Source organism: Scyliorhinus torazame, chromosome 6, assembly GCF_047496885.1.
Source record: "Scyliorhinus torazame isolate Kashiwa2021f chromosome 6, sScyTor2.1, whole genome shotgun sequence".
NCBI classification, from domain to species: Eukaryota; Metazoa; Chordata; class Chondrichthyes; order Carcharhiniformes; family Scyliorhinidae; genus Scyliorhinus; species Scyliorhinus torazame.
In genome coordinates this window covers 52,796,435-52,822,329 of record NC_092712.1, presented here as the reverse complement: position 1 = coordinate 52,822,329, position 25,895 = coordinate 52,796,435, and positions in this window count along the sequence as shown.

The window sequence follows — 25,895 nt, the reverse complement described above, 5'->3', positions numbered from 1 at the left end:
TACCTTCCTCAACGGTAGGTCCTCTATTTCTCTACTCTGCTCCCCTGGATGCACCACAAACAACTCACTTTTCCCCATGTTCAATTTATACCCTGAAAAATCCCCAAACTCCCCAAGTATCCGCATTATTTCTGGCATCCCCTCCGCCGGGTCCGCCACGTATAGTAGCAAATCGTCCGCATACAAAGATACCCGGTGCTCTTCTCCTCCCCTAAGTACTCCCCTCCACTTCTTGGAACCCCTCAACGCTATCGCCAGGGGCTCAATCGCCAGTGCAAACAATAATGGGGACAGAGGGCATCCCTGCCTTGTCCCTCTATGGAGCCGAAAATATGCAGATCCCCGTCCATTCGTGACCACGCTCGCCACTGGGGCCCTATACAACAGCTGCACCCATCTAACATACCCCTCTCCAAAACCAAATCTCCTCAACACCTCCCACAAAGAATCCCACTCCACTCTATCAAATGCTTTCTCGGCATCCATCGCCACTACTATCTCCGTTTCTCCCTCTGGTGGGGCCATCATCATTACCCCTAACAACCTCCGTATATTCGTGTTCAGCTGTCTCCCCTTCACAAACCCAGTTTGGTCCTCGTGGACCACCCCCGGGACACATTCCTCTATTCTCATTGCCATTACCTTGGCCAGGACCTTGGCATCTACATTTAGGAGGGAAATAGGTCTATAGGACCCGCATTGTAGCGGGTCCTTTTCCTTCTTTAAGAGAAGCGATATCGTTGCTTCAGACATAGTCGGGGGCAGTTGTCCCCTTTCCTTTGCCTCATTAAAGGTCCTCGTCAGTACCGGGGCGAGCAAGTCCACATATTTTCTATAGAATTCGACTGGGAATCCATCCGGTCCCGGGGCCTTTCCCGCCTGCATGCTCCTAATTCCTTTCACCACTTCTTCTACCTCGATCTGTGCTCCCAGTCCCACCCTTTCCTGCTCTTCCACCTTGGGAAATTCCAGCCGATCCAAGAAGCCCATCATTCTCTCCCTCCCATCCGGGGGTTGAGCTTCATATAATTTTTTATAAAATGTCTTGAACACTCCATTCACTCTCTCCGCTCCCCGCTCCATCTCTCCTTCCTCATCCCTCACTCCCCCTATTTCCCTCGCTGCTCCCCTTTTCCTCAATTGGTGTGCCAGCAACCTGCTCGCCTTCTCCCCATATTCGTACTGTACACCCTGTGCCTTCCTCCATTGTGCCTCTGCAGTGCCTGTAGTCAGCAAGTCAAATTCTACATGTAGCCTTTGCCTTTCCCTGTACAGTCCCTCCTCCGGTGCTTCCGCATATTGTCTGTCCACCCTCAAAAGTTCTTGCAGCAACCGCTCCCGTTCCTTACCCTCCTGCTTCCCTTTATGTGCCCTTATTGATATCAGCTCCCCTCTAACCACCACCTTCAACGCCTCCCAGACCACTCCCACCTGGACCTCCCCATTATCATTGAGTTCCAAGTACTTTTCAATGCACCCCCTCACCCTTAGACACACCCCCTCATCTGCCATTAGTCACATGTCCATTCTCCAGGGTGGGCGCCCTCCTGTTTCCTCCCCTATCTCCAAGTCCACCCAGTGTGGAGCGTGATCCGAAATGGCTATAGCCGTATAGTCCGTTCCCCTCACCTTCGGGATCAATGCCCTACCCAGCACAAAATAGTCTATTCGTGAGTAGACTTTATGGACATAGGAGAAAAACGAGAACTCCTTACTCCTAGGTCTGCTAAATCTCCACGGGTCTACACCTCCCATCTGCTCCATAAAATCTTTAAGCACCTTGGCTGCTGCCGGCCTCCTTCCAGTCCTGGACTTCGACCTATCCAGCCCTGGTTCCAACACCGTATTAAAATCTCCCCCCATTATCAGCTTTCCCATCTCTAGGTCCGGAATGCGTCCTAGCATCCGCCTCATAAAATTGGCATCATCCCAGTTCGGGGCATATACGTTTACCAAAACCACCGTCTCCCCCTGTAGTTTGCCACTCACCATCACGTATCTGCCCCCGTTAACCGCCACTATAGTCTTTGCCTCGAACATTGCCCGCTTCCCCACTAATATAGCCACCCCCCTGTTTTTCGCATCTAGCCCCGAATGGAACACCTGCCCCACCCATCCTTTGCGTAGCCTAACCTGGTCTATCAGTTTCAGGTGCGCTTCCTGTAACATAACCACATCTGCCTTAAGTTTCTTAAGGTGTGCGAGTACCCGTGCCCTCTTTATCGGCCCGTTCAGCCCTCTCACGTTCCACGTGATCAGCCGAGTTGGGGGGCTTCCTACCACCCCCCCCCCTTGTCGATTAGCCATCACCTTTTTCCAGCTCCTCACCCAGTTCCCACGCAGCTGTATCTCCCCCAGGGGGTGCCCCCCCGCCCATTCTCTCCCATACCAGCTCCCCCCTCTCCCCAGCAGCAGCAACCAAGTAATTCCCCCCTCCCACCCCCCCCCGCTAGATCCCCCGCTAGCGTAATTACTCCCCCCATGTTGCTCCCAGAAGTCAGCAAACTCTGGCTGACCTCGGCTTCCCCCCGTGACCTCGGCTCGCACCGTGCGACGCCCCCTCCTTCCTGCTTCTCTATTCCCGCCATGATTATCATAGCGCGGGAACCAAGCCCGCGCTTCTCCCTTGGCCCCGCCCCCAATGGCCAACGCCCCATTTCCTCCACCTCCCCTCCTCCCCCCATCACCACCTGTGGGAGAGAGAAAAGTTACCACATCGCAGGATTAGTACATAAAACCCCTCTTTGCCCCCCACATTCGCCCCACCACTTTGTTCGAACGTTCTTTTTAATAACCCGCTCATTCCAGTTTTTCTTCCACAATAAAAGTCCACGCTTCATCCGCCGTCTCAAAGTAGTGGTGCCTCCCTCGATATGTGACCCACAGTCTTGCCGGTTGCAGCATTCCAAATTTTATCTTCTTTTTATGAAGCACTGCCTTGGCCCGATTAAAGCTCGCCCTCCTTCTCACCACCTCCGCACTCCAGTCTTGATAAACGCGGATCACCGCGTTCTCCCATTTACTGCTCCGAGTTTTCTTCGCCCATCTAAGGACCATTTCTCTATCCTTAAAACGGAGGAATCTCACCACTATGGCTCTGGGAATTTCTCCTGCTCTCGGTCCTCGCGCCATCACTCGGTATGCTCCCTCCACCTCCAACGGACCCGCCGGGGCCTCCGCTCCCATTAACGAGTGCAGCATCGTGCTCACATATGCCCCGACGTCCGCTCCCTCCACACCTTCAGGAAGACCAAGAATCCTCAGGTTGTTCCTCCTTGCGTTGTTTTCCAGTGCCTCCAACCTTTCCACACATCGTTTCTGATGTGCCTCCTGCGTCTCCGTCTTCACCACCAGGCCCTGTATATCGTCCTCATTCTCGGCTGCCTTTGCCTTCACGACCCGAAGCTCCCGCTCCTGGGTCTTTTGTTCCTCCTTTAGCCCTTCGATCGCCTGTAGTATCGGGGCCAACAGCTCTTTCTTCATTTCCTTTTTGATCTCTTCAACACAGCATTTCAAGAACTCTTGTTGTTCAGGGCCCCATGTTAAACTGCCACCTTCCGACGCCATCTTGGTTTTTGCTTGCCTTCCTTGCCGCTGTTCTAAAGGATCCACTGCAATCTGGCCACTCTCTCCTCCTTTTTCCATCCGTATCCAGGGGGGATTCCCTTCTGGTTTACCGCACAGTGTTTTTAGCCGACAAAATTGCCGTTGGGGCTCCTATCAAGAGCCCAAAAGTCCGTTTCACAGGGAGCTGCCGAAACGTGCGACTCAGCTGGTCATCACCGCACCCGGAACCCACTCCACACCATCCTAACACAACCCCACACACACACCATCCTAACGTCCCCCCACCCCCACAACATCCTAACACCCCCCCCCACCCACACCATCCTAACACCACACCCCACACCCACACCATCCTAACACCACCCCCACACCCACACCATCCTAACACCCCCCACACACACACACAATCCTAACAACCCCCCACCGCCACACCACCCTAACACCCTACCCCACACCCAGACCATCCTAACACCCCCCCCACACCCACACCTTCCTCACACCCCACCACCCCCACACCATCCTAACACCCCACCACCCCCACACCATCCTAACACCCGCCCACACACACACCATCCTAACAACACCCCACCCCCACACCATCCTAACATCCCCCCCACACCCACACCATCCTAACACACACCCCCACCCCCACACCATCCTAACATCCCCCCACACCCACACCAACCTAACACCCCCCCCAACCCCACACCATCCTAACACCACCCCACACCAACACCATCCTAACACCACCCCACCCCCACACCATCCTAACATCCCCCCCACACCCACACCTTCCTAACACCCCCCACACCCACACCATCCTAACACCCCCCCCACTCCATCCGAACAACCCCCACACCCACACCATCCTAACATCCCCCCCCACCCCCATACCATCCTAACACCACCCCCACACCCACACCATCCTAACACCCCACACCCCCCACACACTCACACCATCCTAACACCCCCCCACACCAACCCCACCCCCACACCATCCTAACAGCCCCCCCATCCCCACACCATCCTAACACCACCCACACCCACACCATCCTAACACAACCCCCACACCCACACCATTCTAACACCCCCCCACACACACACAATACTAACCCCCCCCACACCCACACAATCCTAACATCACCCCCACACCCACACCATCCTAACACCCCCCACACACACACACAATCCTAACACCCCCCACCGCCACACCATCCTAACACCCCCCCGCACACCCACACCACCCTAACACCACCCACCCCCACACCATCCTAACACCAACCCCACCCCCACACCATCCTAACACCATCCCCACACCCACACCATCCTAACACCACCCCACACCCACACCATTCTAACACCCCCCCCCACACACACGCAATCCTAACCGCCCCCCACACCCACACCATCCTAACACCACCCCCACACCCACACCATCCTAAAACCCCACCACCCCCACACCATCCTAACACCAACCCCACCCCCACACCATCCTAACACCCCCCCACCCGCACCTCATCCTAACACCCCCCCCACACCATCCAAACAACCCCCCTAAACCCACACCGTCCAAACACCCCCCCACACCCACCACACATCCACACAATCCTAAAACCCCCAACACCATCCTAACACCCCCCCTACTCCCACACCATCCTAACACCCCCCCCCCACACCATCCTAACCCCCCCCACACAATCACACCATCCTAACACCCCCCACACCAACCCCACACCATCCTAACCCCCTCCCACCCCCACACCATCCTAACACCCCCCCACACCTACACCATCCTAACCCCCCCCCACACCATCCTAACAACCCCCCACACCCACACCACCCTAACACCACCCCACAACCACACCATCATAACATCCCCTCCACCCCACACCATCCTAACACGCCCCCACCCCCACACCATCCTATCACCACCTCACACCCACACCATCCTAACGTCCCCCCACCCCACATCATCCTAACAACCCCCCCCACACCCACACCATCCTAACACCACCCCACACACACACCATCCTAACACCCCCCACACCCACACCATCCTAACACCCCTCCACCCCACACCATCCTAACACGCCCCCACCCCCACACCATCCTATCACCACCTCACACCCACACCATTCTAACGTCCCCCCACCCCACAACATCCTAACAACCCCCCCACATCCACACCATCCTAACACCACCCCCACACCCACACCATCCTAACACACCCCCCCACACACACACAATCCTAACACCCCCGCACCGCCACACCATCCTAACACCCCCGCACACCCACACCATCCTAACACCCCCGCCCACACCCACACATTCCTAACACCCCACCACCCCCACACCATCCTAACACCCCACCACCCCCACACCATCCTAACACCCCCCCACACCAACACCATCCTAACACCACCCCACTCACACACCATCCTAACATCCCCCCCACACCCACACCAACCTAACACTCCCCCCACCCCCACACCATCCTAACACCACCCCACACCAACACCATCCTAACACACCCTCACCCCCACTACATCCTAACACACCCCGCCCATACCCACACCATCCTAAACCCCTCCCACCCCCACACCATCCTAACACCACCCCACACCCACAGCATCCTAACCCCCCCCCCACACACTCACACCATCCTAACACCCCCCCACACCAACCCCGCACCAACCCCACACCATCCTAACCCCCTCCCACCCCCACACCATCCTAACACCCCCCCACACCTACACCATCCTAACACCCCCCCCACACCATCCTAACAACCCCCCACACCCACACCACCCTAACACCACCCCACAACCACACCATCCTAACACCCCTCCACCCCACACCATCCTAACACCCCCCACCCCCACACCATCCTAACACCACCCCACACCCACACCATCCTAACGTCCCCCCACCCCACAAAATCCTAACAAGCCCCCCACACCCACACCATCCTAACACCCGCCCACACACACACCATCCTAACAACACCCCACCCCCACACCATCCTAACATCCCCCCCACACCCACACCATCCTAACACACACCCCCACCCCCACACCATCCTAACATCCCCCCACACCCACACCAACCTAACACCCCCCCCAACCCCACACCATCCTAACACCACCCCACACCAACACCATCCTAACACCACCCCACCCCCACACCATCCTAACATCCCCCCCACACCCACACCTTCCTAACACCCCCCACACCCACACCATCCTAACACCCCCCCCACTCCATCCGAACAACCCCCACACCCACACCATCCTAACATCCCCCCCCACCCCCATACCATCCTAACACCACCCCCACACCCACACCATCCTAACACCCCACACCCCCCACACACTCACACCATCCTAACACCCCCCCACACCAACCCCACCCCCACACCATCCTAACAGCCCCCCATCCCCACACCATCCTAACACCACCCACACCCACACCATCCTAACACAACCCCCACACCCACACCATTCTAACACCCCCCCACACACACACAATACTAACCCCCCCCACACCCACACAATCCTAACATCACCCCCACACCCACACCATCCTAACACCCCCCACACACACACACAATCCTAACACCCCCCACCGCCACACCATCCTAACACCCCCCCGCACAGCCACACCACCCTAACACCACCCAACCCACACCATCCTAACACCAACCCCACCCCCACACCATCCTAACACCATCCCCACACCCACACCATCCTAACACCACCCCACACCCACACCATTCTAACACCCCCCCCCACACACACGCAATCCTAACCGCCCCCCACACCCACACCATCCTAACACCACCCCCACACCCACACCATCCTAAAACCCCACCACCCCCACACCATCCTAACACCAACCCCACCCCCACACCATCCTAACACCCCCCCACCCGCACCTCATCCTAACACCCCCCCCACACCATCCAAACAACCCCCCTAAACCCACACCGTCCAAACACCCCCCCACACCCACCACACATCCACACAATCCTAAAACCCCCAACACCATCCTAACACCCCCCCCTACTCCCACACCATCCTAACACCCCCCCCCCCCCACACCATCCTAACCCCCCCCCCACACACTCACACCATCCTAACACCCCCCCACACCAACCCCACACCATCCTAACCCCCTCCCACCCCCACACCATCCTAACACCCCCCCACACCTACACCATCCTAACCCCCCCCCCACACCATCCTAACAACCCCCCACACCCACACCACCCTAACACCACCCCACAACCACACCATCATAACATCCCCTCCACCCCACACCATCCTAACACGCCCCCACCCCCACACCATCCTATCACCACCTCACACCCACACCATCCTAACGTCCCCCCACCCCACAACATCCTAACAACCCCCCCCACACCCACACCATCCTAACACCACCCCACACACACACCATCCTAACACCCCCCACACCCACACCATCCTAACACCCCTCCACCCCACACCATCCTAACACGCCCCCACCCCCACACCATCCTATCACCACCTCACACCCACACCATTCTAACGTCCCCCCACCCCACAACATCCTAACAACCCCCCCACACCCACACCATCCTAACACCACCCCCACACCCACACCATCCTAACACACCCCCCCACACACACACAATCCTAACACCCCCGCACCGCCACACCATCCTAACACCCCCGCATACCCACACCATCCTAACACCCCCGCCCACACCCACACATTCCTAACACCCCACCACCCCCACACCATCCTAACACCCCACCACCCCCACACCATCCTAACACCCCCCCACACCCACACCATCCTAACACCACCCCACTCACACACCATCCTAACATCCCCCCCACACCCACACCAACCTAACACTCCCCCCACCCCCACACCATCCTAACACCACCCCACACCAACACCATCCTAACACACCCTCACCCCCACTACATCCTAACACACCCTGCCCATACCCACACCATCCTAAACCCCTCCCACCCCCACACCATCCTAACACCACCCCACACCCACAGCATCCTAACCCCCCCCCCACACACTCACACCATCCTAACACCCCCCCACACCAACCCCGCACCAACCCCACACCATCCTAACCCCCTCCCACCCCCACACCATCCTAACACCCCCCCACACCTACACCATCCTAACACCCCCCCCCACACCATCCTAACAACCCCCCACACCCACACCACCCTAACACCACCCCACAACCACACCATCCTAACACCCCTCCACCCCACACCATCCTAACACCCCCCCACCCCCACACCATCCTAACACCCCACCCCCACACCATCCTAACATCCCCCCCACACCCACACCATCCTAACACACACCCCCACCCCCACACCATCCTAACATCCCCCCACACCCACACCAACCTAACACCCCCCCCAACCCCACACCATCCTAACACCACCCCACACCAACACCATCCTAACACCACCCCACCCCCACACCATCCTAACATCCCCCCCACACCCACACCTTCCTAACACCCCCCACACCCACACCATCCTAACACCCCCCCCACTCCATCCGAACAACCCCCACACCCACACCATCCTAACATCCCCCCCCACCCCCATACCATCCTAACACCACCCCCACACCCACACCATCCTAACACCCCACACCCCCCACACACTCACACCATCCTAACACCCCCCCACACCAACCCCACCCACTCACCATCCTAACAGCCCCCCCATCCCCACACCATCCTAACACCACCCACACCCACACCATCCTAACACAACCCCCACACCCACACCATTCTAACACCCACCCACACACACACAATACTAACCCCCCCCACACCCACACAATCCTAACATCACCCCCACACCCACACCATCCTAACACCCCCCACACACACACACAATCCTAACACCCCCCACCGCCACACCATCCTAACACCCCCCCGCACACCCACACCACCCTAACACCACCCACCCCCACACCATCCTAACACCAACCCCACCCCCACACCATCCTAACACCATCCCCACACCCACACCATCCTAACACCACCCCACACCCACACCATTCTAACACCCCCCCCCACACACACGCAATCCTAACCGCCCCCCACACCCACACCATCCTAACACCACCCCCACACCCACACCATCCTAAAACCCCACCACCCCCACACCATCCTAACACCAACCCCACCCCCACACCATCCTAACACCCCCCCACCCGCACCTCATCCTAACACCCCCCCCACACCATCCAAACAACCCCCCTAAACCCACACCGTCCAAACACCCCCCCACACCCACCACACATCCACACAATCCTAAAACCCCCAACACCATCCTAACACCCCCCCTACTCCCACACCATCCTAACACCCCCCCCCCACACCATCCTAACCCCCCCCACACACTCACACCATCCTAACACCCCCCCACACCAACCCCACACCATCCTAACCCCCTCCCACCCCCACACCATCCTAACACCCCCCCACATCTACACCATCCTAACCCCCCCCCCACAACATCCTAACAACCACCCACACCCACATCACCCTAACACCACCCCACAACCACACCATCATAACATCCCCTCCACCCCACACCATCCTAACACGCCCCCACCCCCACACCATCCTATCACCACCTCACACCCACACCATCCTAACGTCCCCCCACCCCACAACATCCTAACAACCCCCCCCACACCCACACCATCCTAACACCACCCCACACACACACCATCCTAACACCCCCCACACCCACACCATCCTAACACCCCTCCACCCCACACCATCCTAACACGCCCCCACCCCCACACCATCCTATCACCACCTCACACCCACACCATTCTAACGTCCCCCCACCCCACAACATCCTAACAACCCCCCCACACCCACACCATCCTAACACCACCCCCACACCCACACCATCCTAACACACCCCCCCACACACACACAATCCTAACACCCCCGCACCGCCACACCATCCTAACACCCCCGCACACCCACACCATCCTAACACCCCCGCCCACACCCACACATTCCTAACACCCCACCACCCCCACACCATCCTAACACCCCACCACCCCCACACCATCCTAACACCCCCCCACACCCACACCATCCTAACACCACCCCACTCACACACCATCCTAACAACCCCCCCACACCCACACCAACCTAACACTCCCCCCACCCCCACACCATCCTAACACCACCCCACACCAACACCATCCTAACACACCCTCACCCCCACTACATCCTAACACACCCCGCCCATACACACACCATCCTAAACCCCTCCCACCCCCACACCATCCTAACACCACCCCACACCCACAGCATCCTAACCCCCCCCCCCCACACACTCACACCATCCTAACACCCCCCCACACCAACCCCGCACCAACCCCACACCATCCTAACCCCCTCCCACCCCCACACCATCCTAACACCCCCCCACACCTACACCATCCTAACACCCCCCCCACACCATCCTAACAACCCCCCACACCCACACCACCCTAACACCACCCCACAACCACACCATCCTAACACCCCTCCACCCCACACCATCCTAACACCCCCCCACCCCCACACCATCCTAACACCACCCCACACCCACACCATCCTAACGTCCCCCCACCCCACAAAATCCTAACAACCCCCCCACACCCACACCATCCTAACACCACCCAACACCCACACCATACTAACACCACCCCCACACCCACACCATCCTAACACCACCGCCCACACCCACACATTCCTAACACCCCACCACCCCCACACCATCCTAACACCACCCCACCCACACACCATCCTAACATCCCCCCCACACCCACACCAACCTAACACTCCCCCCACCCCCACACCATCCTAACACCACCCCACAACAACACCATCCTAACACACCCCCACCCCCACTACATCCTAACACACCCCGCCAATACCCACACCATCCTAACCCCCTCCCACCCCCACACCATCCTAGCACTACCCCCACCCCCACGCCATCCAAACACCACCCACCCCCACACCATCCTAACACCACCCACCCCCACACCATCCTAACACCACCCCCACCATCTTAACACCCCCCCCACACACACACAATCCTAACCCCCCCCCACCCCCACACCATCCTAACACCACCCCCACCCCCACGCCAGCCTGACACCACCCACAAACCCACACCATCCTAACACCACCCCCACACCCACACCATCCTAACACCACCCACCCCCACACCATCCTAACAACACCCCCCCCCCCACACCCACACCATCCTAACACCACCCCCACACCCACACCATCCTAACACCACCCACCCCCTCACCATCCTAACACCCCCCCCACACCCACACCATCCTAACACCCCCCCACACCCACACCATCCGAACACCCCCCCCACACCCACACCATCCTAACACCACCCCCACCCCCACACCATCCTAACACCACCCCACACCCACACCATCCTAACACCACCCCCACACCCACACCATCCTAACACCACCCCACACCCACACCATCCTAACACCGCCCCCACACTCACACCATCCTAACACCACCCCACACCCACACCATCATAACCCCCCACCACCCCCACACCATCCCAACACCACCCACCCCCACACCATCCTAACACCACCCCCACACCCACACCATCCTAACACCACCCCCACACCCACACCATCCTAACACCACCCCACACCCACACCATCCTAACACCACCCCACACCCACACCATCCTAACACCCCCCCACCCCCACACCATCCTAACACCCCCCCACACCCACACCATCATAACACCACCCACCCCCACACCATCCTAACACCACCCCCACCCCCACACCATCCTAACACCACCCCCACCCCCACACCATCCTAACACCACCCACCCCCACACCATCCTAACACCACCCCCACCCCCACACCATCCTAACACCACCCCCACCCCCACACCATCCTAACACCACCCACCCCCACACCATCCTAACACCACCCCCACACCCACACCATCCTAACACCACCCCCACACCCACACCATCCTAACACCCCCCCACACCCACACCATCCTAACACCCCCCCACACCCACACCATCCTAACACCCCCCTCACACCCACACCATCCTAACACCCCCCCACACTCACACCATCCTAACACCACCCCCACACCCACCTCATCCTAACACCCCACCCAAACCCACACCGTCCAAACACCCCCCACACCCACCCCACACCCACACCATCCTAACACCGCCCCCCCCACACCCACACCATCCTAACACCGCCCCCCCACACCCACACCATCCTAACCCCCCCACACACTCACACCATCCTAACACCCCTCCACACAAACCCCACCCCCACACCATCCTAACACCCCACCCAAACCCACACCGTCCAAACACCCCCCCACACCCACCCCACACCCACACAATCCTAACACCCCCCACACCATCCTAACACCCCACCCCCCCACACCCACACCATCCTAACCCCCCCCACACACTCACACCATCCTAACACCCCTCCACACAAACCCCACCCCCACACCAACCTAACACCACCCCCACACCCACACCATTCTAACACCCCCCCACACACACACAATCCTAACCGCCCCCCACACCCACACAATCCTAACCCCACCCCCACCGCCACACCATCCTAACACCCCCCCGCACACTCACACCATCCTAACACCCCCCACACCCACACCATCCTAACACCACCCCCACCCCCACACCATCCTAACACCACCCCCACACCCACACCATTCTAACACCCCCCCTCACACACACAATCCTAACCGCCCCCCACACCCACACCATCCTAACACCACCCCCACACGCACACCATCCTAACACCCCACCACCCCCACACCATCCTAACACCCCCCCCCCCACACCATCCTAACACACCCCTAAACCCACACCGTCCAAACACCCCCCCACACCCCCCCCACACCCACACCATCCTAACAGCCCCCCCCACACCCACACCATCCTAACCCCCCCCCACACACTCACACCATCCTAACACCCCCCCACACCAACCCCACACCAACCCCACACCATCCTAACCCCCTCCCACCCCCACACCATCCTAACACCCCCCCACACCTACACCATCCTAACTACCCCCCCACACCATCCTAACAACCCCCCACACACACACCACACTAACACCACCCCACAACCACACCATCCTAACACCCCTCCACCCCACCCCATCCTAACACTCCCCACCCCCACACCATCCTAACACCAACCCACACCCACACCATCCTAACGTCCCCCCACCCCCACAACATCCTAACACCCCCCCCCCACACCCACACCATCCTAACACCACCCCACACCCACACCATCCTAACACCACCCCCACAACCACACCATCCTACCACCCCCCCCACACACACACAATCCTAACACCCCCCACCGCCACACCATCCTAACACCCCCGCCCACACCCACACCATCCTAACACCCCACCACCCCCACACCATCCTAACACCCCCCCACACCCACACCATCCTAACACCCCCTCACACCCACACCATCCTAACACCCCCGCCCACACCCACACCTTCCTAACACCCCACCACCCCCACACCATCCTAACACCCCACCACCCCCACACCATCCTAACACCCCCCCACACCCACACCATCCTAACACCCCCTCACACCCACACCATCCTACCACCCCCCCCACCGCCACACAATCCTAACCCCCCCACCGCCACACCATCCTAACACCCCCGCCCACACCCACGCCGTCCTAACCCCCCCCCACCCCCACACCATCCTACCACCCCCCCACCGCCACACAATCCTAACACCCCCCACCCCCACACCATCCTAACACCCCCCCCACACCATCCTAACAACCCCCCACAACCACACCATCCTAACAACACCCCCCCCCACACCCACACCATCCTAACACCACCCCCACACCCACACCATCCTAACACCACCCACCCCCTCACCATCCTAACACCACCCCCACACCCACACCATTCTAACACCACCTCCACACCCACACCATCCTAACACCCCCCCCACCCCCACACCATCCTAACACCCCCCCACACCCACACCATCCGAACACCCCCCCCACACCCACACCATCCTAACACCACCCCCACCCCCACACCATCCTAACACCACCCCACACCCACACCATCCTAACACCACCCCCACACCCACACCATCCTAACACCACCCCACACCCACACCATCCTAACACCACCCCCACACTCACACCATCCTAACACCACCCCACACCCACACCATCATAACCCCCCACCACCCCCACACCATCCCAACACCACCCACCCCCACACCATCCTAACACCACCCCCACACCCACACCATCCTAACACCACCCCCACACCCACACCATCCTAACACCACCCCACACCCACACCATCCTAACACCACCCCACACCCACACCATCCTAACACACCCCCACCCCCACACCATCCTAACACCCCCCCACACCCACACCATCATAACACCACCCACCCCCACACCATCCTAACACCACCCCCACCCCCACACCATCCTAACACCACCCCCACCCCCACACCATCCTAACACCACCCACCCCCACACCATCCTAACACCACCCCCACCCCCACACCATCCTAACACCACCCCCACCCCCACACCATCCTAACACCACCCACCCCCACACCATCCTAACACCACCCCCACACCCACACCATCCTAACACCACCCCCACACCCACACCATCCTAACACCCCCCCACACCCACACCATCCTAACACCCCCCCACACCCACACCATCCTAACACCCCCCCACACCCACACCATCCTAACACCCCCCCACACTCACACCATCCTAACACCACCCCCACACCCACCTCATCCTAACACCCCACCCAAACCCACACCGTCCAAACACCCCCCACACCCACCCCACACCCACACCATCCTAACACCGCCCCCCCCACACCCACACCATCCTAACACCGCCCCCCCCACACCCACACCATCCTAACCCCCCCCACACACTCACACCATCCTAACACCCCTCCACACAAACCCCACCCCCACACCATCCTAACACCCCACCCAAACCCACACCGTCCAAACACCCCCCCACACCCACCCCACACCCACACAATCCTAACACCCCCCACACCATCCTAACACCCCTCCACACAAACCCCACCCCCACACCAACCTAACACCACCCCCACACCCACACCATTCTAACACCCCCCCACACACACACAATCCTAACCGCCCCCCACACCCACACAATCCTAACCCCACCCCCACCGCCACACCATCCTAACACCCCCCCGCACACCCACACCATCCTAACACCCCCCACACCCACACCATCCTAACACCACCCCCACCCCCACACCATCCTAACACCACCCCCACACCCACACCATTCTAACACCCCCCCCTCACACACACAATCCTAACCGCCCCCCACACCCACACCATCCTAACACCACCCCCACACGCACACCATCCTAACACCCCACCACCCCCACACCATCCTAACACCCCCCCCCCCCCACACCATCCTAACACACCCCTAAACCCACACCGTCCAAACACCCCCCCACACCCCCCCCACACCCACACCATCCTAACAGCCCCCCCCACACCCACACCATCCTAACCCCCCCCCACACACTCACACCATCCTAACACCCCCCCACACCAACCCCACACCAACCCCACACCATCCTAACCCCCTCCCACCCCCACACCATCCTAACACCCCCCACACCTACACCATCCTAACTACGCCCCCACACCATCCTAACAACCCCCCACACACACACCACACTAACACCACCCCACAACCACACCATCCTAACACCCCTCCACCCCACCCCATCCTAACACTCCCCACCCCCACACCATCCTAACACCAACCCACACCCACACCATCCTAACGTCCCCCCACCCCCACAACATCCTAACACCCCCCCCCACACCCACACCATCCTAACACCACCCCACACCCACACCATCCTAACACCACCCCCACAACCACACCATCCTACCACCCCCCCCACACACACACAATCCTAACACCCCCCACCGCCACACCATCCTAACACCCCCGCCCACACCCACACCTTCCTAACACCCCACCACCCCCACACCATCCTAACACCCCACCACCCCCACACCATCCTAACACCCCCCCACACCCACACCATCCTAACACCCCCTCACACCCACACCATCCTACCACCCCCGCCACCGCCACACAATCCTAACCCCCCCACCGCCACACCATCCTAACACCCCCGCCCACACCCACGCCGTCCTAACCCCCCCCCACCCCCACACCATCCTACCACCCCCCCACCGCCACACAATCCTAACACCCCCCACCCCCACACCATCCTAACACCCCCCCCACACCATCCTAACAACCCCCCACAACCACACCATCCTAACACCACCCCACAACCACACCATCCTAACACCCCCCTCCCCCACACCATCCTAACACCACCCCACACCCACACCTTCCTAACGTCCGCCCACCCCCACAACATCCTAACACCCACCCCCACACCCACACCATCCTAACACCACCCCCACACCCACACCATCCTAACACCCCCCCCCCCACACACACACAATCCTAACACCCCCGCACCGCCACACCATCCTAACACCCCCCCCACACCCAGACCATCCGAACACCCCCCCCACACCCACACCATCCTAACACCCATCCACACCCACACCATCCTAACACCACCCCACCCCCACACCATCCTAACATCCCCCCCACACCCACACCATCCTAACACCCCCCCACCCACACACCATCCTAACACCACCCCCACACCATCCTAACAACCCCCCCACACCCACACCAACCTAACACCCTCCCACCCCCACACCGTCCTAACACCACCCCACACCAACACCATCCTAACATCCCCCCCACCCCCACTACATCCTAACACACCCCGCCCACACCCACACCATCCTAACACTACCCCACCCCCACACCATCCTAACACCCCCCCACACACCCACACCATCCTAACACCCCCCCACACCCACACCATCCTAATACCCCCCACACCATCCTAACAACCCCCACACCCATACCATCCTAACATCCCCCACCACCCCCACACCATCCTAACACCCCCCACACCCACACCATCCTAATACCCCCCACACCATCCTAACAACCCCCACACCGTCCTAACACCCCCCCCACACCCACACCATCCTAACACCGCCCCCCCCACGCCATCCTAACACCCCCCCACCCCCACACCATCCTAACACCACCCCCACACCCACACCATCCTAACACCGCCCACCCCCACACCATCCTAACACCACCCACCCCACACCATCCTAACACCACCCCCACCCCCACACCATCCTAACACCCCACCCAAACCCACACCGTCCAAACACCCCCCCACACCCACCCCACACCCACACAATCCTAACACCCCCCACACCATCCTAACACCGCCCCCCCCACACACACACCATCCTAACACCCCACCCCCCCACACCCACACCATCCTAACACCGCCCACCCCCACACCATCCTAACACCACCCACCCCCACACCATCCTAACACCACCCCCACCCCCACACCATCCTAACACCCCACCCAAACCCACACCGTCCAAACACCCCCCCACACCCACCCCACACCCACACAATCCTAACACCCCCCACACCATCCTAACACCGCCCCCCCCCCACACACACACCATCCTAACACCCCACCCCCCCACACCCACACCATCCTAACCCCCCCCACACACTCACACCATCCTAACACCCCTCCACACAAATCCCACCCCCACACCAACCTAACACCACCCCCACACCCACACCATTCTAACACCCCCCCACACACACACAATCCTAACCGCCCCCCACACCCACACAATCCTAACCCCACCCCCACCGCCACACCATCCTAACACCCCGCCGCACACCCACACCATCCTAACACCCCCCACACCCACACCATCCTAACACCACCCCCACACCATCCTAACACCACCCCCACACCCACACCATTCTAACACCCCCCCCTCACACACACAATCCTAACCGCCCCCCACACCCACACCATCCTAACACCACCCCCACACGCACACCATCCTAACACCCCACCACCCCCACACCATCCTAACACCCCCCCCCCCACACCATCCTAACACACCCCTAAACCCACACCGTCCAAACACCCCCCCACACCCCCCCCACACCCACACCATCCTAACAGCCCCCCCACACCCACACCATCCTAACCCCCCCCCACACACTCACACCATCCTAACACCCCCCCACACCAACCCCACACCAACCCCACACCATCCTAACCCCCTCCCACCCCCACACCATCCTAACACCCCCCCACACCCACCCCACACCCACACCATCCTAACCCCCCCCCACACACTCACACCATCCTAACACCCCCCCACACCAACCCCACACCAACCCCACACCATCCTAACCCCCTCCCACCCCCACACCATCCTAACACCCCCCCACACCCACCCCACACCCACACAATCCTAACACCCCCCACACCATCCTAACACCGCCCCCCCCACACACACACCATCCTAACACCCCACCCCCCCACACCCACACCATCCTAACACCGCCCACCCCCACACCATCCTAACACCACCCACCCCCACACCATCCTAACACCACCCCCACCCCCACACCATCCTAACACCCCACCCAAACCCACACCGTCCAAACACCCCCCCACACCCACCCCACACCCACACAATCCTAACACCCCCCACACCATCCTAACACCCCACCCCCCCACACCCACACCATTCTAACCCCCCCCACACACTCACACCATCCTAACACCCCTCCACACAAACCCCACCCCCACACCAACCTAACACCACCCCCACACCCACACCATTCTAACACCCCCCCACACACACACAATCCTAACCGCCCCCCACACCCACACAATCCTAACCCCACCCCCACCGCCACACCATCCTAACACCCCCCCGCACACCCACACCATCCTAACACCCCCCACACCCACACCATCCTAACACCACCCCCACCCCCACACCATCCTAACACCACCCCCACACCCACACCATTCTAACACCCCCCCCTCACACACACAATCCTAACCGCCCCCCACACCCACACCATGCTAACACCACCCCCACACGCACACCATCCTAACACCCCACCACCCCCACACCATCCTAACACCCCCCCCCCACACCATCCTAACACACCCCTAAACCCACACCGTCCAAACACCCCCCCACACCCCCCCCACACCCACACCATCCTAACAGCCCCCCCCACACCCACACCATCCTAACCCCCCCCCACACACTCACACCATCCTAACACCCCCCCACACCAACCCCACACCCCCCCCACACCCACACCATCCTAACAGCCCCCCCCACACCCACACCATCCTAACCCCCCCCCACACACTCACACCATCCTAACACCCCCCCACACCAACCCCACACCAACCCCACACCATCCTAACCCCCTCCCACCCCCACACCATCCTAACACCCCCCCACACCTACACCATCCTAACTACCCCCCCACACCATCCTAACAACCCCCCACACACACAACACACTAACACCACCCCACAACCACACCATCCTAACACCCCTCCACCCCACCCCATCCTAACACTCCCCACCCCCACACCATCCTAACACCAACCCACACCCACACCATCCTAACGTCCCCCCACCCCCACAACATCCTAACACCCCCCCCCCACACCCACACCATCCTAACACCACCCCACACCCACACCATCCTAACACCACCCCCACAACCACACCATCCTACCACCCCCCCCACACACACACAATCCTAACACCCCCCACCGCCACACCATCCTAACACCCCCGCCCACACCCACACCTTCCTAACACCCCACCACCCCCACACCATCCTAACACCCCACCACCCCCACACCATCCTAACACCCCCCCACACCCACACCATCCTAACACCCCCTCACACCCACACCATCCTACCACCCCCCCCCACCGCCACACAATCCTAACCCCCCCACCGCCACACCATCCTAACACCCCCGCCCACACCCACACCGTCCTAACCCCCCCCCACCCCCACACCATCCTACCACCCCCCCACCGCCACACAATCCTAACACCCCCCTCCCCCACACCATCCTAACACCCCCCCCACACCATCCTAACAACCCCCCACAACCACACCACCCTAACACCACCCCACAACCACACCATCCTAACACCCCCCTCCCCCACACCATCCTAACACCACCCCACACCCACACCTTCCTAACGTCCGCCCACCCCCACAACATCCTAACACCCACCCCCACACCCACACCATCCTAACACCACCCCCACACCCACACCATCCTAACACCCCCCCCCCACACACACACAATCCTAACACCCCCACACCGCCACACCATCCTAACACCCCCCCCACACCCAGACCATCCGAACACCCCCCCCACACCCACACCTTCCTAACACCCCACCACCCCCACACCATCCTAACACACCACCAACCCCACACCATCCTAACACCCATCCACACCCACTCCATCCTAACACCACACCACCCCCACACCATCCTAACATCCCCCCCACACCCACACCATCCTAACACCCCCCCACCCACACACCATCCTAACACCACCCCCACACCATCCTAACATCCCCCCCACACCCACACCATCCTAACACCCCCCCACCCACACACCATCCTAACACCACCCCCACAACATCCTAACACCCACCCCCACACCCACACCATCCTAACACCACCCCCACACCCACACCATCCTAACACCCCCCCCCCCACACACACACAATCCTAACACCCCCACACCGCCACACCATCCTAACACCCCCCCCACACCCAGACCATCCGAACACCCCCCCCACACCCACACCTTCCTAACACCCCACCACCCCCACACCATCCTAACACACCACCAACCCCACACCATCCTAACACCCATCCACACCCACACCATCCTAACACCACACCACCCCCACACCATCCTAACATCCCCCCCACACCCACACCATCCTAACACCCCCCCACCCACACACCATCCTAACACCACCCCCACACCATCCTAACATCCCCCCCACACCCACACCATCCTAACACCCCCCCACCCACACACCATCCTAACACCACCCCCACACCATCCTAACAACCCCCCCACACCCACACCAACCTAACACCCTCCCACCCTCACACCGTCCTAACACCACCCCACACCAACACCATCCTAACATCCCCCCCACCCCCACTACATCCTAACACACCCCGCCCACACCCACACCATCCTAACACCACCCCACCCCCACACCATCCTAACACCCCCCCACACACCCACACCATCCTAACACCCCCCACACCCACACCATCCTAATACCCCCCACACCATCCTAACAACCCCCACACACATACCATCCTAACATCCCCCACCACCCCCACACCATCCTAAAACCCCCCACACCCACACCATCCTAATACCCCCCACACCATCCTAACAACCCCCACACCCACACCGTCCTAACACCCCCCCCACACCCACACCATCCTAACACCGCCCCCCACGCCATCCTAACACCCCCCCACCCCCACACCATCCTTACACCCCACCCCCCCACACCCACACCATCCTAACACCCCACCCCCCCCACACCCACACCATCCTAACCCCCCCTACACACTCACACAATCCAAACCCCCCCCACACCACCCCCACCCCCACACCATTCTAACCCCCCCCACACACACACACACAATCCTAACCGCCCCCCACACCCACACCATCCTAACACTACTCCCACACCCACACCATCCTAACACCCCCCCACCCGCACCTCATCCTAACACCCCCCACACACCGTCCAAACACCCCCCCCACACCCACCCCACACCCACACAATCCTAACACCCCCCACACCATCCTAACACCCCCCCCACACCCACACCATCCTAACCCCCCCACACACTCACACCATCCTAACACCCCCCCCACACCAACCACACCCCCACACTATCCTAACGATCCCCCCCACACACCATCCTAACACCACCCCCACACCCACACTATCCTAACACCCCCCCCTTACACCATCCTAACACCCCCGCCCACACCCACACCATCCTAACACCCCCCCACACCCACACCATCCTAACACCCCCCCACACCATCCTAACAACCCCCCACACCCACACCATCCTAACGTCCCCCCACCCCCACAACATCCTAACACCCCCCCCACACCCACACCATCCTAACACCACCCCACACCCACACCATCCTAACACCACCCCCACACCCACACCACCCTAACACCCCCCCACACCATCCTAACACCCCCCCACACCATCCTAACACCACCCCACACACACACAATCCAAACACCCCCCCACCGCCACACCATCCTAACACCCCCCCCACACCCAGACCATCCTAACACCCCCCCCACACCCACACCTTCCTAACACCCCACCACCCCCACACCATCCTAACATCCATCCACACCCACACCATCCTAACACCCCACCACCCCCACACCATCCTAACATCCATCCACACCCACACCATCCTAACATCCTCCCCACACCCACACCATCCTAACACCCCCCCCCACCCACACACCATCCTAACACCACCCCCACACCATCCTAACATCCCCCCCAAACCCACACCAACCTAACACCCCCCCACCCCCACACCATCCTAACACCACCCCACACCACCACCATCCTAACACCCCCCCCACCCCCACTACATCCTAACACACCCCGCCCACACCCACACCATCCTAACACCACCCCACAACCACACCATCCAACACCCCCCCACACACCCACACCATCCTAACACCCCCCCACAACCACACCATCCAACACCCCCCCACACACCCACACCATCCTAACACCCCCCACACCATCCTAACAACCCCCACACCCACACCATCCTAACATCCCCCCCCACCCCCACACCATCCTAACACCACCCCCAAACCCACACCGTCCGAACACCCCCCCCCCACACCCACACCATCCTAACATCCCCCCCCACCCCCACACCATCCTAACACCACCCACCCCCACACCATCCTAACACCACCCCCACCCCCACGCCATCCTAACACCACCCCCACACCCACACCATCCTAACACCCCCCCCAGCCACACACCATCCTAACACCACCCCCACACCATCCTAACATCCCCCCCACACCAACCTAACACCCCCCCACCCCCACACCATCCTAACATCCCCCCCACACCAACCTAACACCCCGCCCACCCCCACGCCATCCTAACACCTCCCCCCCACCCCCACACCATCCTAACAACCCCCCCACACCGTCCTAACACCCCCCCACCATCACACCATCCTAAACCCCCACCCCCACACCATCCTAACAACCCCCACACCCACACCATCCTTACACCCCCCCACACCCACACCATCCTAACACCACCCCCACACCATCCAAACACACCCCCCACACCCACACCATCCTAACAACACCCCACCCCCACACCATCCTAACCCCCAACCCCCACCCCCACACCATCCTAACACCAACCCCACACCCACACCATCCTAACACCACCCCCACACCCACACCATCCTAACACCAACCCCACCCCCACACCATCCTAACTCCCCCACCCCACCACCCCCACACCATCCTAACACCAACCCCACACCCACACCATCCTAACATCCCCCCCCACACCCACACCATCCTAACTCCCCCACCCCACCACCCCCACACCATCCTAACAACCCCCCCCCACACACGCACCATCCTAACAACCCCCACCCCCACACCATCCTAATACCCCCCACCCACATCATCCTAATACACCCCCACACTCACACCATCCTAACACTCCCTCCACACCCACACCATCCCAACAAACCCCCACACACCATCCTAACGTCCCCCCACCCCCACAACATCCTAACACCCCCCCCCACACCCACACCATCCTAACACCACCCCACACCCACACCATCCTAACACCACCACCACAACCACACCATCCTACCACCCCCCCCCACACACACACAATCCTAACACCCCCCACCGCCACACCATCCTAACACCCCCGCCCACACCCACACCTTCCTAACACCCCACCACCCCCACACCATCCTAACACCCCACCACCCCCACACCATCCTAACACCCCCCCACACCCACACCATCCTAACACCCCCTCACACCCACACCATCCTACCACCCCCCCCCACCGCCACACAATCCTAACCCCCCCACCGCCACACCATCCTAACACCCCCGCCCACACCCACACCGTCCTAACCCCCCCCCACCCCCACACCATCCTACCACCCCCCCACCGCCACACAATCCTAACACCCCCTCCCCCACACCATCCTAACACCCCCCCCACACCATCCTAACAACCCCCCACAACCACACCACCCTAACACCACCCCACAACCACACCATCCTAACACCCCCCTCCCCCACACCATCCTAACACCACCCCACACCCACACCTTCCTAACGTCCGCCCACCCCCACAACATCCTAACACCCACCCCCACACCCACACCATCCTAACACCACCCCCACACCCACACCATCCTAACACCCCCCCCCCCCACACACACACAATCCTAACACCCCCACACCGCCACACCATCCTAACACCCCCCCCACACCCAGACCATCCGAACACCCCCCCCACACCCACACCTTCCTAACACCCCACCACCCCCACACCATCCTAACACACCACCAACCCCACACCATCCTAACACCCATCCACACCCACACCATCCTAACACCACACCACCCCCACACCATCCTAACATCCCCCCCACACCCACACCATCCTAACACCCCCCCACCCACACACCATCCTAACACCACCCCCACACCATCCTAACATCCCCCCCACACCCACACCATCCTAACACCCCCCCACCCACACACCATCCTAACACCACCCCCACAACATCCTAACACCCACCCCCACACCCACACCATCCTAACACCACCCCCACACCCACACCATCCTAACACCCCCCCCCACACACACACAATCCTAACACCCCCACACCGCCACACCATCCTAACACCCCCCCCACACCCAGACCATCCGAACACCCCCCCCACACCCACACCTTCCTAACACCCCACCACCCCCACACCATCCTAACACACCACCAACC